Genomic DNA, 12,913 nt, shown 5'->3' on the forward strand with positions numbered 1-12,913 from the left:
ATTATTTTGTCTATGTTATTGAATGACAACTACGTCACGTTGAAGGACGTGGTGACTCATTGAGTGATTGGAATAGTAAAACAATATATTAATTGGTTGAAATTTTTGGGATCCTCCATTACATGGCTCTAGGGGGCTATTTATAATGCTATTACAGGCTCATACCCTCTAGGGTTTGGTTATTACAAGGAAATTTACATGGTTAACTTTACGATAGGGACACTACGGTGGGTATACAATGTCTTTTATATTTATGGGCCCTGAGGTGGTCTTCCTGGGCCGACCCATTAGGTGGCGAAGGGCCTCCATGGGCCACCAGGTCTCCTATGCCCTTAGCCGAAGGTAAGGTGCTCTCGCAATGGTAAAGTAAGGTGCTCTTTATAAAACATGTACATCTCAGCAATAGACTAGATTAATAGTAAACCATCTCAATAGTATGTCTATATAAGTATCTATAGCTCTCTCATCCATTGCCTCGTTTTTCCCTAATAGACTATCTCCAGGTTACTAGATAGCTTTACTCTCTCTCTTCATTTAATCTCTTCTAAGTAGAAAAATATACTGATATGGATCTTTTATAGAGAGCCTATAGATAACCAGTGCCCTAATAGTAGCGGTTATTAGCGATCTCATATCAAGCAGCGGTTACAGCGATCCATCGAAGCGATAATGAAAAAGTAAAAAAAATCTTCGCTCCTGTTAGTGCGCCAGCCCGCCGCCGCCTCCTCGCGCGAGCCCGCCGGAGCCGCTCGCCCTACCCCGCCGCCTCCTCGCTCGCGCGCGCCCGCCGGAGCCGCTTCCCTTCGCCGCTGCCCTCCCCGCACGCCTGCGCCGCCGCTCCCCTCTCCACGCGCCGCCCGCTCCGCCGCATACCTCCGGCACTCCATCCTCCACTCCCCGCACTTCTCTGATGTAACCGCATCCGTCTTCCCAGCTCTCCCCTTCTCTCTCTCGGTCTCGCCACGCGCCGCTCCTTTCTCCCTCAATGGCTCCAGCCGCATTGGACGCCGGCGGTTGGTGAGCATCAGAAGGACAGCGCATGCGTTTCATCGTTGTCTTGTGAGGTGAGGTTTTCTTTGGTTAGCAGTAAAAATCTGGTGAGTGGTGAGGTTTTAGGTCATGTTTAGATTCTACTATTTCAGTAATGCAAACTTGCCTGGTCACCACATTGTAGGGACAATAGCTGAAGCCAATAATTACTTAATTAGTAGGAAACGAGATGTGCTGAATCTGATCTGAATATCTCATGTATATAACCATATTTCTTGGGGTGCAGCTGACTATGATCCAGTGACTGATGTTCACTCTTAAGTCGCAGAATTGTGTGTTTATAGGAGACCCGGCACAAGAGCAAAATAGTTGTCTGAACACCACAGCCAATGATGTATATATACAACCTTGTTTTAATCAAGTGTGTGATGTTGTCAAATCTTGAGTATGTTACTGAAATACTGTGGTTCTGTGTTTTGTCTGACGACATATTGTGGTACTGAACGACCAACTAACTAAGCTTACCAACGACCATTTTGTTTAAGGCCAACCCTAACTTGTTTTGTGCCCTTTTATGCAATTCTAAAGCTAAAATAACTATGTATTGACGTCGCGCTTAGTTTTCCTTATATAGGTGTACGATAATGTTTTACAAAATTCGTTTAAACATATTATGTTTCAGACTTTCAGTAGCTGTAGCCTGTAAGTTCTAAATTTTGACTCCGATCTTCTAACCTTTCAGTTGAACACTTGTCTATCATCACGATTTAATTCTTCCATGGCTTAGTAGTATCAACAGTTCAATAATACCTAGATATTAGTCCATTTTGCTACATTGTTAACTCATTTGTCATGATAAGTTCATAACTAAATTGCAGGAGCTAATTTGAATTCAATACATTATTTTCTTTGGTTAAGTGGGTCTTAGATCAATTTTTTGTTTGCATAAATGGAGTCAGGTTTACATTTATTTTTGCATTCCATTTACATGTAAACTTTTTTTATGCTCCTTCTCTTTGATGAATGGAGTCATGTTTATTTCTGATTTTCATGAAAAGTTGTTCGAGGTTACTGGATCACAATCCATCCTGGAGCAGCCTTATGAAAAGAAGTAGCTAAATTTTCTATGGGTAAATATTTATTTAAAATATGGTGTGAAATCTGTTTTCTTTCCTAATGCACACGAATATTTGTCCAAGAAGATGTTCTGCTGGAATCTTTTAATGGCCACATGGTAATTAGTATTTGAGGGTTAACAGGGCAAATGAGGCTTGCTGCAATCGTTTGACTCTGAATTTATAAAGTTTTTAGGGTGCACATGTCTTACAAATTAGTTTACGCTGCTATAAATTTGAAGAGTTAGAGCAAATTTGTATAAATTAAATAAATGAAAATACACTACTGGGCAAAGCCCTGGTAGTATTTCCAGTTAAAAAAAAAAGATTTAGAGCAAGCAAAAGGTATGTTTGTACTTGGTTTCTTATTCTGATAGAGCTAGCAAGCAAGATGTCCTGGATGGAATATTGATGACACCTTTGACTTCGTTTACTAAGATTTGGTGCATGCATAACAGTGGGTCTATCATGTGGCCCTTGGGCACACAGCTTATATGGGTTGGTGCTGATCAGTTTGCACTGCAGACCTTTGTTCCATTAAAGGTAGCTACTATGTATACTGCGACCTCTTTTTAGTTTACTGTTCTAATTGTCGTTTGGACTTCATGCTATTTAAAACATGTCAAATCAGTTAGACAATTACCATTCTTTGTATCTGCATTGCCATTTTCTCCATTGGTGCACTTGTTAGCAAATGTTTGAACTGTGTTATAGCAACCTAGAAGAGCTTTATTTTTAACCTGTAGAAAATTTACATTAGTGCAAGGGAATGTGTATCCTATTTACTAAAATTCTGAGAATTTTTTTTACAAGGCATGAGAGTTTTTTTTTGATGATTTTTTTTATGAATCCTTTGATGCTCGATTAAGGGACTTATATTGTAGCCACACCTTGATTCCACAATATTACTTTTTTTTTGTGTTTATAGTTGAATTTATTTTGTTTAATGAATAATAATATAATTTCCTAATTTATTTCTTAAATAGTGTCATATTGATTTGTTCCTTTTTTTTTTTGGAATCTCAAGCTCGCAGACTACCCAATGCCCATCGGATTGTCCGATTGAATTTCAATCGGATTTACGGACGAAAAATCGATGTCACGGACGAAAATTGGATGTGACAAAAGGAACAAAAGAATCGTTTAATTAGTTAAGAAATGCAGCTCAAGAAATCTTTCTTTCCTCCACCTAATGTTGTACACCCCACAACCCAAATAGAAGCCTAGTTAAGAGTCAGCCCAGGAGGAATGAGGAAAAGTGGAATACTGATCAACCTTTTCTCCACTATCTCGTACACGACGCCGCCGTTGTTCCGCCTCACGTATCTTTTCCACACTGCGCCTCCCCACTCGCCATCGCATTCGCCCTAGCCTGGAGAACGGCGGCCGCCGGCCGGTCACGGCTACAACTGCGGCATGCCTTGGCACAGCACTACGGCTAACCCGTCACTGACTCGGCGTTCATCCAGGGAGCACAACTAGCGTCAGCCAAACTGCCATAAGTCCATCAGCCATGTAGTACTCCATCAAGGTAAGAAATAATGCTTCACTATTTGTTTTTCAACCAATTTGATTTATTACAGACAAAACCCTGAATTTTTCATAGACTTGTTGATGTTATTCTTCGTGTTGTAGGGTTAGAAAGACAGTACATTTCAATATGGGATCTTATTAATATTTGGAGTAAAACTACTAATTGGAGGCAAACTGTAAGTTATGTGAACCATCATTCTATTTTTATACTTCAAATCTGAAAATCAGTACACTTTTACAAACAAAAATCAGTACAGTTTTAGAAATTCTGAAAATGCAAAGATAGAGCATGGTACTTGATTTTTTTTCTGTTTCTAGTCAAGAGAAAACAAGGATGGTGGATATTAAGCATTTGTTAATAAGAAAATGTTTAAGGTTGGCACTGATAATTGACAAAGATGGACTCTTCTGAGACCAGGAAAGGACCGACTGAGATATTACCTAATACAGAGATGCCGGGCAAGGTTGATAACTCAAAAATCACTAATCAACAAATTGACTTGATAGCAAACATCTGTCAATTAGAACAAAAAAAACCAAAGAAGGAACATGTAATTCAAATTACGCCGCAAGATACTTGTATTTTCTTTATAAATTATGATGTCTTTTCTTTTGTTCAAATGTGATTTATTTATGAAATCTTTCGCTATAGATTATATTTGCACTGAAGAAGACATTCAGATCCTTCGTTATGTGAGACAATTTCCAGAGAGAAACGGTCGTCGACATCGGCGGTGCCTTTCTTTACAAATATGACATGAACTATCTTTTTCATGACGATAGTTGTGTTAATGGTGATGTAAGTATAGTTATGTTTAGTACACATGCCAAAACATAGCCAAAAATAATCTAATGTTTTTTTATAGGTTCTAAATACTTATATTCATTGTATAAGGGAAGAAAAGCATCTTATTAATAGAGATGGTCGAAACTTATTTTTGGAGAACACTATTATTTTTAGCATTCTTAAATGTGATGGTGCCTCAAACTTAGGTCACAAAAATTATAAGGATGCTACTGTTGTGACAAGAGTGGCCAATTATCTAGCTAACGACATGGTAATCTCTATAATCCCTCATACATATCAACTATATTTTAGTGAATAATACTGACAAGGAGACGTTTGATGCAGCTATTCATCCCAATTAACATAGAAGAATCTCACTAATACCTAGCAGTTGTTAATGACCATAAACGCGAGATACATGTACTCGACTCGCTAGGAATAATGGACCGTCGTGATCTCCATACTACCTTGAGTAACTATTAGATTTTTAATTATTGTTTAATTGCTTATTAACCATCCCATATAAAGTTGAGGACATGGAAGCCCGTCACTTCCCTGCACCAAAAATGGACTGTTACATTTATATGCATGGATCAGCAAAGTAATTATTGTGTTTAGGTTGTAAGAAAGTACCAGTTTTCCGTTTTTGGAACATCTCTTGGTATTTTTCGATTCCATAGATAAATGCCATCATTCCAAGTTGGATTGGTTCCTTCCATTGCGAGCTTAACATTGACAGCTATATTAGCTATCTTGTGAACATAGTGTAGGGTTGGATGAGGACCCTAAATGTATCAGGAATGTGCAGCGGGTCAAATATAAAGACAGTTCTAGCCTTCATGTCTAGCACAAATAATGTGAAGTGACCAAGGAAAGAATGCGGCAATAGAATCTGGAAAAAGAATTCAGAAGCAAACATAATGTACGATTGAAGAAGAGTAAGATTTCCCCAAAAGACAAATGAAACATAGCTTTCCTTGGTACAGTTTGAAATGTTGTAGTCCATGGCAGGCCAGCATTCAAACAGTTTAGCCAACCGTTTGACATCAAGTTTTGCACGACGCCTCGGGTCACGAGGGAAATCAGAGATGGTCTATCATGCGAAATATTTATGCTTAGTGAGACAAGATATATAGTTAGAAAGTAGTTCTATGAACTCACCTAGAATTGTAGGTCCATGTAGTGGATTTTATCATCTAGAAACAACAGAAGTGGGTTGCATGTAAGCATCCGAATAGCCATGTTGAAGCAGCATTTGTCCATCACTTATTTACATCTAGAATGTCTTGAAGATTTCTGAGGCTCAAAGAGATTGGATATGGCTTCATGCTCCGAATCCATTCTTTCCTGTAAAAATCAAAGAACCAATTAGGCTAAGCGAGATAATATTTATTCAATATTTGCTATGCATATAAGTATGGGTGAAAAACTGACTTACTGTAAAGATTCAGCACAATCAATTGACATGACATATTTGCAAAGCGCACCCAACAACTCTTTTCTGTTTGTTAATGTTGTTCCTGGGGCTACAATACACAGAGATTCTGATTCGATCCTATGCGAGACTTTAGACGGTTTTAGCACCTGAACTATTTGTACATCACTTAGACTCTCATAGTCTTCATTTTTTGGTTCAGGTTGCATACATACTTTCCTCGTGTTATACTTAGAGCACCACAATATTGAAGCTAGCTTAGACCTAAATTTTGTGATATCTTCATGTGAAATAATAGCAGCAAAGAATATGTATTGTTCTCGTGATTTATATAATTGAACTTACAACGAACAGTTGTATGAAATACCTGAGTTACTCTATCAGAAAGTTTTGATCATGTCCAATACTCCACGTAGTTTAGCATCCAAAGTCCACAGGGTGACCTTCATTATAGGATGTAAAAATTGCATTGAGCCATCTATTTAGTTAAAGAGGTGGTAATCATTTGTACAAGCATGTGCTGAAACATATCCAACAGTTTGTATTCTCTCCGGAAACTTTTCTATGATGGCCATGTTGTAACATCAAAGCTTCTGCCATGTTTCTTGGCTAAGCTCTTTATGTTCAGCCACAACCTGGATATGTCTATGCAGTCCTTTTAGCTACCATGTTGAACATATAACATTAAATGATCAATAATAACATTAATCTTAACAATAAGCAATTAAACAATAATTAAAAATCTAATAGTTACTCACGGTAGTTTGGAGATCACGACGGTCCATTATTACTAGCGAGTCGGGTACATCTATCTCACGTTTATAGGCATTAACAACTGCTAGGTACCAGTGAGATTCTTCTATGTTAATTGGGATGAATAGCTGCATCAAACGCCTCCTTGTCAGTATTATTTACTAAAATAGTGTTGATATGTACGAGGGATTATGGAGATTACCATGTCGTTAGCTAGATAATTGGCCACTCTTGTCACAACAGTAGCATCCTTATAATTTTTGTGACCTAAGTTTGAGGCACCATCATATTTAAGAATGCTAAAAATAATAGTGCTCTCCAAAAAAACGTTTCGACCATCTCTGATAATAAGATGCTTTTCTTCCCTTATACAATGAATATAAGCATTTAGAACCAATAAAAAAACATTAGATTATTTTTGGCTATGTTTTGGCATGTGTACAAAACATAACTATACTTACATCGCCATTAACATAACTATCGTCATGAAAAAGACAATTCATGTCATATTTGTAAAGAAAGGCACCGCCGACATCGACGACCATTTCTCTCTGGAAATTGTCTCACATAACGAAGGATCTGAATATCTTCTTCAGTGCAAATATAATCTATAGCGAAAGATTTCATAAATAAATCACATTTGAACAAAAGAAAAGACACCATAATTTATAAAGAAAACACAAGTACCTTGCGGCGTAATTTGAATTACATCTTCCTTCTTTGGTTTTTTGTGTTCTGATTGGCAGATGTTTGTTATCAAGTCAATTTGTTGATAGGTGATTTTTGAGTTACCAACCTGGCCCGGCAAATCTATATTAGGTAATATCTCAGTCGGTCCTTTCCCGGTCTCGGAAGAGTCCATCTGTGTCAATTATCAATGCTAGCCTTAAACGTTTTCTTATTAACAAATGCTTAACATACACCATCCTTGTTTTCTCTTGACAAGAAACCGAAAAAAAAATCTAGTATCATATGCTCTATCTTTGCATTTTTAGAATTTCTAAAACTGTACTGATTTTTGTTTCTAAAAGTGTACTGATTTTCAGATTTTAAGTATAAAAATAGAATGACGGTTCACATAACTTACAGTTTGCCTCCAATTAGTAGTTTACTCCAAACATAATAAGATCCCATATTGAAACGTACTGCTTTCTAACCCTACAACATGAAGAACAATATCAACAAGTCAATTAAAAATTTAGGGTTTTGTCTGTAATAAATCAAATTGGTTGAAAAACAAATAGATGATGCATTATTTCTTACCATGATGGAGTACTGCGTGGCTGATGGATTTATGGCAGTTTGGCTGACGCTTGTTGTGCTCCCTGGACGAACGCCGAGTCAGTGATGGGTTAGCCGCAGTGCTGTGCCGAGGCAGCCAGGGAGTGCCACAGTTGTAGCTGTGACTGGCCGGCAGCCGCTGTTCTCCAGGCGAGGGCGAGGGCGAGGGCGAGTGGGGAGGCGCGGCATGGAAAAGATACGCGAGGCGGAACAACGGCGGCGTCGTGTACGAGATAGTGGAGAAAAGGTCGATCAGTATTCCACTTTTCCTCGTTCCTCGTGGGCTGACTCTTAACTGGGCTTCTATTTGGGCTGTGGGGTGCACAACATTAGGTGGAGGAAAAAAAGATTTCTTAGAGCTGCATTTCTTAACTAATTAAAAGATTTGTTTTTTTCCTTTTGTCACATCCAATTTTCATCCGTAACATCAATTTTTCGTCCATATATCTGATTGAAATTCAATTGGACAATACAAAAAAAGAGAGAAAAGAAACGGGTTATCTTGCCGGTGATTATCTTGGTCGAGAGACATCTATAGACTATGTCAACTGTGCGCCTTAAAATGACTTAGTGCACTCATCTCCTTGCTCACCCTATTTCAATGGACATCGCATGAAGCTCTACATTGGAATCGGTTGCAAGGCCAGGTAAATCACACATTGTTTTGGTCCATTTGCTAATCTGTTTTGCCACTGAGTAAATCACATTAATACATTGTGCTAATAGAAATTAACCGTAATAGAGCAGCTGGCAAATTCATATATTGCTAACATATTATTCTCCTGTTCACTACCTTTAAATATTAGAAGTATATAAAATTAAAATTAGTATAAGTCATAAAGTCATTAGTCTTGCAAGGAAAATTTTAAGTAGGAATCGAGAATCAGCAACCTATTATGACACCTAGGCGCCTCCCATTTACAGAGAACAACAGCAAGGTATGGGTGGTGTTTCTTTTAGCTTCTTGGTACAGCAACCGGAGTAAAAGCAACTTGACTGCACGAGCCCTGTTTTAGTGTTGAAAGTTCAGGTAAACAATCTTGACTGCAGTCTATATATAGCTACACAATAAGCTTTTTTTTTCTGCAACTAATTAACTTGCTCATCATTGTTGGGCTGATTTTTTTTTAAAGAAGGAATGCAGCCTCAACAACCTATTGTGACAGCCAGACGCGTCACCAAAGAGGATTACAAATTGCAATGATCGAGCTTGCTAAGATATGGATGATGTTGTTCCTATGGGTTGCTTGGTTCAGCACACGAAGCAAAATCAACATTATCAATGGTAAAATCAGGTACACAATAATTCATGTATCCATTGTGTATACAGAAGTGCCATAAGAATTTTATTCCACATCTCATTCATTCTGTCAAGAATGCTGGACTGATTTTCAAAGTGGCCAATACTTGTTTAACTCTATACCATTGTTTCTATCTATAGGACCACATACTTTTGTTGTTGACCTTGCTCTCACACCTCCTGATGGGCGAAAGAGAGATGCTAGTGACCACTACTCGCTGCTCAAGAATGATGCTCACGAGCAAACAACCCTTTGTGAACCCAGAAGGCTGATAGATGTTACTGGTAACATCTACAAGGACTAGGCTCCCTATGTAAATATTTGGACATGCACATTTAGGCTGATTGCTTCTGTTTGTTACGTACAAGACTCTGCTAAGTACCCTGTGTGGTCAATGTGTACTGGACATGTTTGATTATTTCTCGGCTTTATGAACCTTGCATATACTACTTGATATATAGATATCTGCCTCTTTGTTTGATTTTGGGATTTGAACGGAACTGTCTATCTATCTAACAGTGCAACTATTGTCATTATTTTATTAAGGTTCACACTGTTTCTGGTAGATAGGTTAAGAATTTACATATTTTTTAAGTAAAGCAACTGCAAATGTGTAAATAACTATGGAGTTGCTGTTGAAATTCTGGATGTCCATTTTTTTGTATTTTACGTACAGTTGTTACTAAAATTATGAAATTCTGAATGCCCCTGTTCAAACATGGATAAGATAGGTCATGGTAATTTTGTTTTCCATCACATGTTAGCTCAAATTCTTGCTTATATAAGACTTCTGCATAGTTTACAGATCTAGAATTTTGCTCAAAGTAAAGTTTAATTTCATCTCCATTTCAATGATTTATTTATTACTGACATGGATTCCAAAATTCTATATTATTGTAGTCTGGTTGTACGGATCAATATATATTGTGTTGTCCAAATATATATATGTCTAATGTGTATGTCACGTGATCAAATTCATCCAACTTATGTACAAAAACCGCTATTCAAAATCACCTTGAGGGGTAAAATGAACAATTTTACAAAGTTTAGGGGGTTAGATGTTCGGTTTTAAATTTCGGGGTGCTAGATGAACTTTCATCCAAAGTTCAGGGGGTATTTGGACTTTTTCCTTTCCTTTTTTTATTTTCAGCTCAAATAGAAATTAGGATGAAGCTTGATTTCTTTATTTTATCATTGAATGCAAATAAATCACCTTGCATACATATTAAGACCACGAATTTTTAGCTTGAAATTAGATGTAATGTGGAAAACATGCATTGGACGTACTTTTCTTCAATTTACTCTATTCAATATATTCTGACGTGCCTTGCACGTGCGCGCTCACTAGTGCTACCAAACTAGAGAGGTAAACTACTGTTATGGCAGATCAGAGGAGCATAGTTCACGCTGCTGGGTTATCCACATTATTGCAGAAAAAGGGTAGCACATAGCCCAGTAATTTCTTGAGCATTTAAACATGCAGCTCATTTTTTTGGTTTGGGCATCAGGTCGATCAACCAACGTGATCACATGGGCATATTGGTTATAAATAAGATTTGAAACATTGCAATCCATGCTTAATTAAATTTGGAATTACATGGATATGCTTAGATGCAAAAGAACAAAAATCGGTTTTATTATTCAAAAACCGGATTTAGAAAAAGCCAAATAAAAGAAACAGAAAAGCTCAGGAAAAAAACGAATGGGGTAGCTGCATCCGTCCCCATCCAATGAACTGGTCATCTTACTTTCAATAAAAGAACTAATGCTCATCACTTGAATGCAGAGTTCAGGCATTTACATAGTGCCATACCTTAGGGGGTGATATTTTGTGAATTTAAACGATTTGTTTCTTGTGGTAGTAGTCACGGCGACCACAAGTTTCAGTTGAACATAACATTTCTGAAAGTACCAATTAAAACACCACTGAACTCCGGAAATGTTTTAAAAAATCTACGTTTCGACCACACAATCGAGAACTGTAGGATGATATTATTCCACATGCTGATCAGTATTTGCATCAGTGATCACAAAAGAAACTGCATCAGGTACTGATTCCCGTCTTCACAGCGTAGCAGATCAACCCTTAGTACCTGTGGACAGAAAATATAACTTATCAGTTGAATCAATTTGATTGTTGAAAAAAATTTGGAAATATATGTTTTTTCTCCCAAATCGCAAGAATAAACGGACTTAGGGCGGAATTACACAAATATACCGTCATCGCACTTCGGGTGAGCTATACCGTGATCTCGCGCTCATAACAAGCGAGACCGAGTCGGTCTCACGCCACTCATCAGCGAGAGCGCCGGCCGTGTCATGGGCCCTGCAGCGGAATCGGCGTTGCGTGCCACATTAGCGAGAGCAGCGCGGTATCGCGCTTTGGATCCGCGAGAGCGCCACCGATCTACCGCAACGCTGACACTGAGAACGTCTCCTCGATGATCTCCTGGAGCTTTGTCACATCCTGAAGTTCTTCTCCTAAGCCTAAATTCAATTAATAAATGTTGCAAGAAACTATTGGTTTAAAGGAAAAAGAGAAACCCCAAATTAATAAATGTAAATAATAATCGGAAATGACATGCGGAATTTTTCTTGGGTTCTACATGCCAATATATGCTAATAGAATTTTTAGTGGAATTTTCAGAGCCATGAAATAATTTTAACCAATTAAAATTGAGCACAAGTATTAAAGAATTCCCTAGAAATTCCCATTTCCTTTTTCTTTCTTTTGCCCTCCTTTTTCCCCTTTGGGCCGCTGGCCAATCTTTTTCCCGCTCCCGCGCCCCTCAGCTGGGCCCCCGCCCCTCACGGGTCACTGACAGGTGGGGCCCACCTGTCGGGCTCGTCTCCTAGCACCGGCTGGCGCTGCCGCCCGCAACCACGCGCCGCAACCGCCGCTCTCGTGCCTCCCGCACCACTCCTCCACTTCCCCCGCGCACGTCGCCCGCTCCCGCAACATCTGCCCCACTTTCCCTGCGAGCCCACGCCGAGAAACGGCCAGGATTCGAATTTCGAATTTCGAATCCGGCTGGTCTCTCTCTCTCCACCTCCCAACTTGCCCGGCGGATACGGGCCATTCTCGGCCACGTCCGCGCTCCTCGCGCTTATATAAACGATCCCCACCTCCTCCTCCACCTTTTTCGCTCTTTCGCCATTCGCTGCCGTGCACTCCACCGCTCCCGCGCCGTCACCCCCACCGCCGCCGCCTTCTTATCCACTCCGGCCGTCGCTGAGCCGCGCCGTCGCCGCCGTTGGGTTTGCAAGCCCGAGGATCGCCTCATCCACCCCTCGCCCGTCCAAGTTCCACTGTCGGAGACCGCCATCCACCACACGCCAGTGAGCATCGCCATCGCCATGGCCGTCGCCTTCAGCCGGCGCCCTAGCCCTCCAAGAACCTCCTCTCCCTCTCTAATCCCTCTCATTTTGTCCCTTAGGTCATCCCGGAGCCTGTCCACCCATCGCTGTTGACATCCCGTCACTCGCCGTCGTCGATCGTCGTCGGTGAGTCCCTCCCCTTCCTTCTTCTCTCTCTGCAGCGCCGCCCGCCGTTGTGCCATGCCGCCACGTGTCGGTGTCGCGCCGTCGTGTCGTCACGTGCCGCCGATCGCCACCGCTCGCCGCCGGTGGCCGTGCCGTGCCGCCGCATCACCATGGCCGGGCCGGTTTGAGCCACCCGTGCGCCACCCGGCCACGAGCCGCCGCAGCCGTCCGATCT

The 12,913-nt window shown here is 40.1% G+C and overlaps 1 long non-coding RNA gene across 4 annotated transcripts; it reads left to right on the forward strand.

Annotated features, from left to right (window-relative positions):
• The first annotated feature begins 666 nt into the window (after positions 1 to 666).
• LOC127781937 (uncharacterized) lies at positions 667 to 9,655 on the forward strand. 4 transcript variants are annotated; one of them, XR_008019099.1, is made up of 6 exons: positions 667 to 1,064; positions 2,564 to 2,648; positions 3,133 to 8,541; positions 8,819 to 8,924; positions 9,028 to 9,189; positions 9,336 to 9,655. It is a non-coding gene; the product is annotated as an uncharacterized LOC127781937 (long non-coding RNA). The 4 variants fall into 4 exon arrangements; XR_008019101.1 differs by having other exon boundaries at positions 3,140 to 8,541; XR_008019100.1 differs by lacking the exon at positions 2,564 to 2,648.
• The last annotated feature ends 3,258 nt before the right edge of the window (positions 9,656 to 12,913 follow it).

This window comes from Oryza glaberrima, chromosome 8, assembly GCF_000147395.1.
Source record: "Oryza glaberrima chromosome 8, OglaRS2, whole genome shotgun sequence".
Taxonomy (NCBI): domain Eukaryota; kingdom Viridiplantae; phylum Streptophyta; class Magnoliopsida; order Poales; family Poaceae; genus Oryza; species Oryza glaberrima.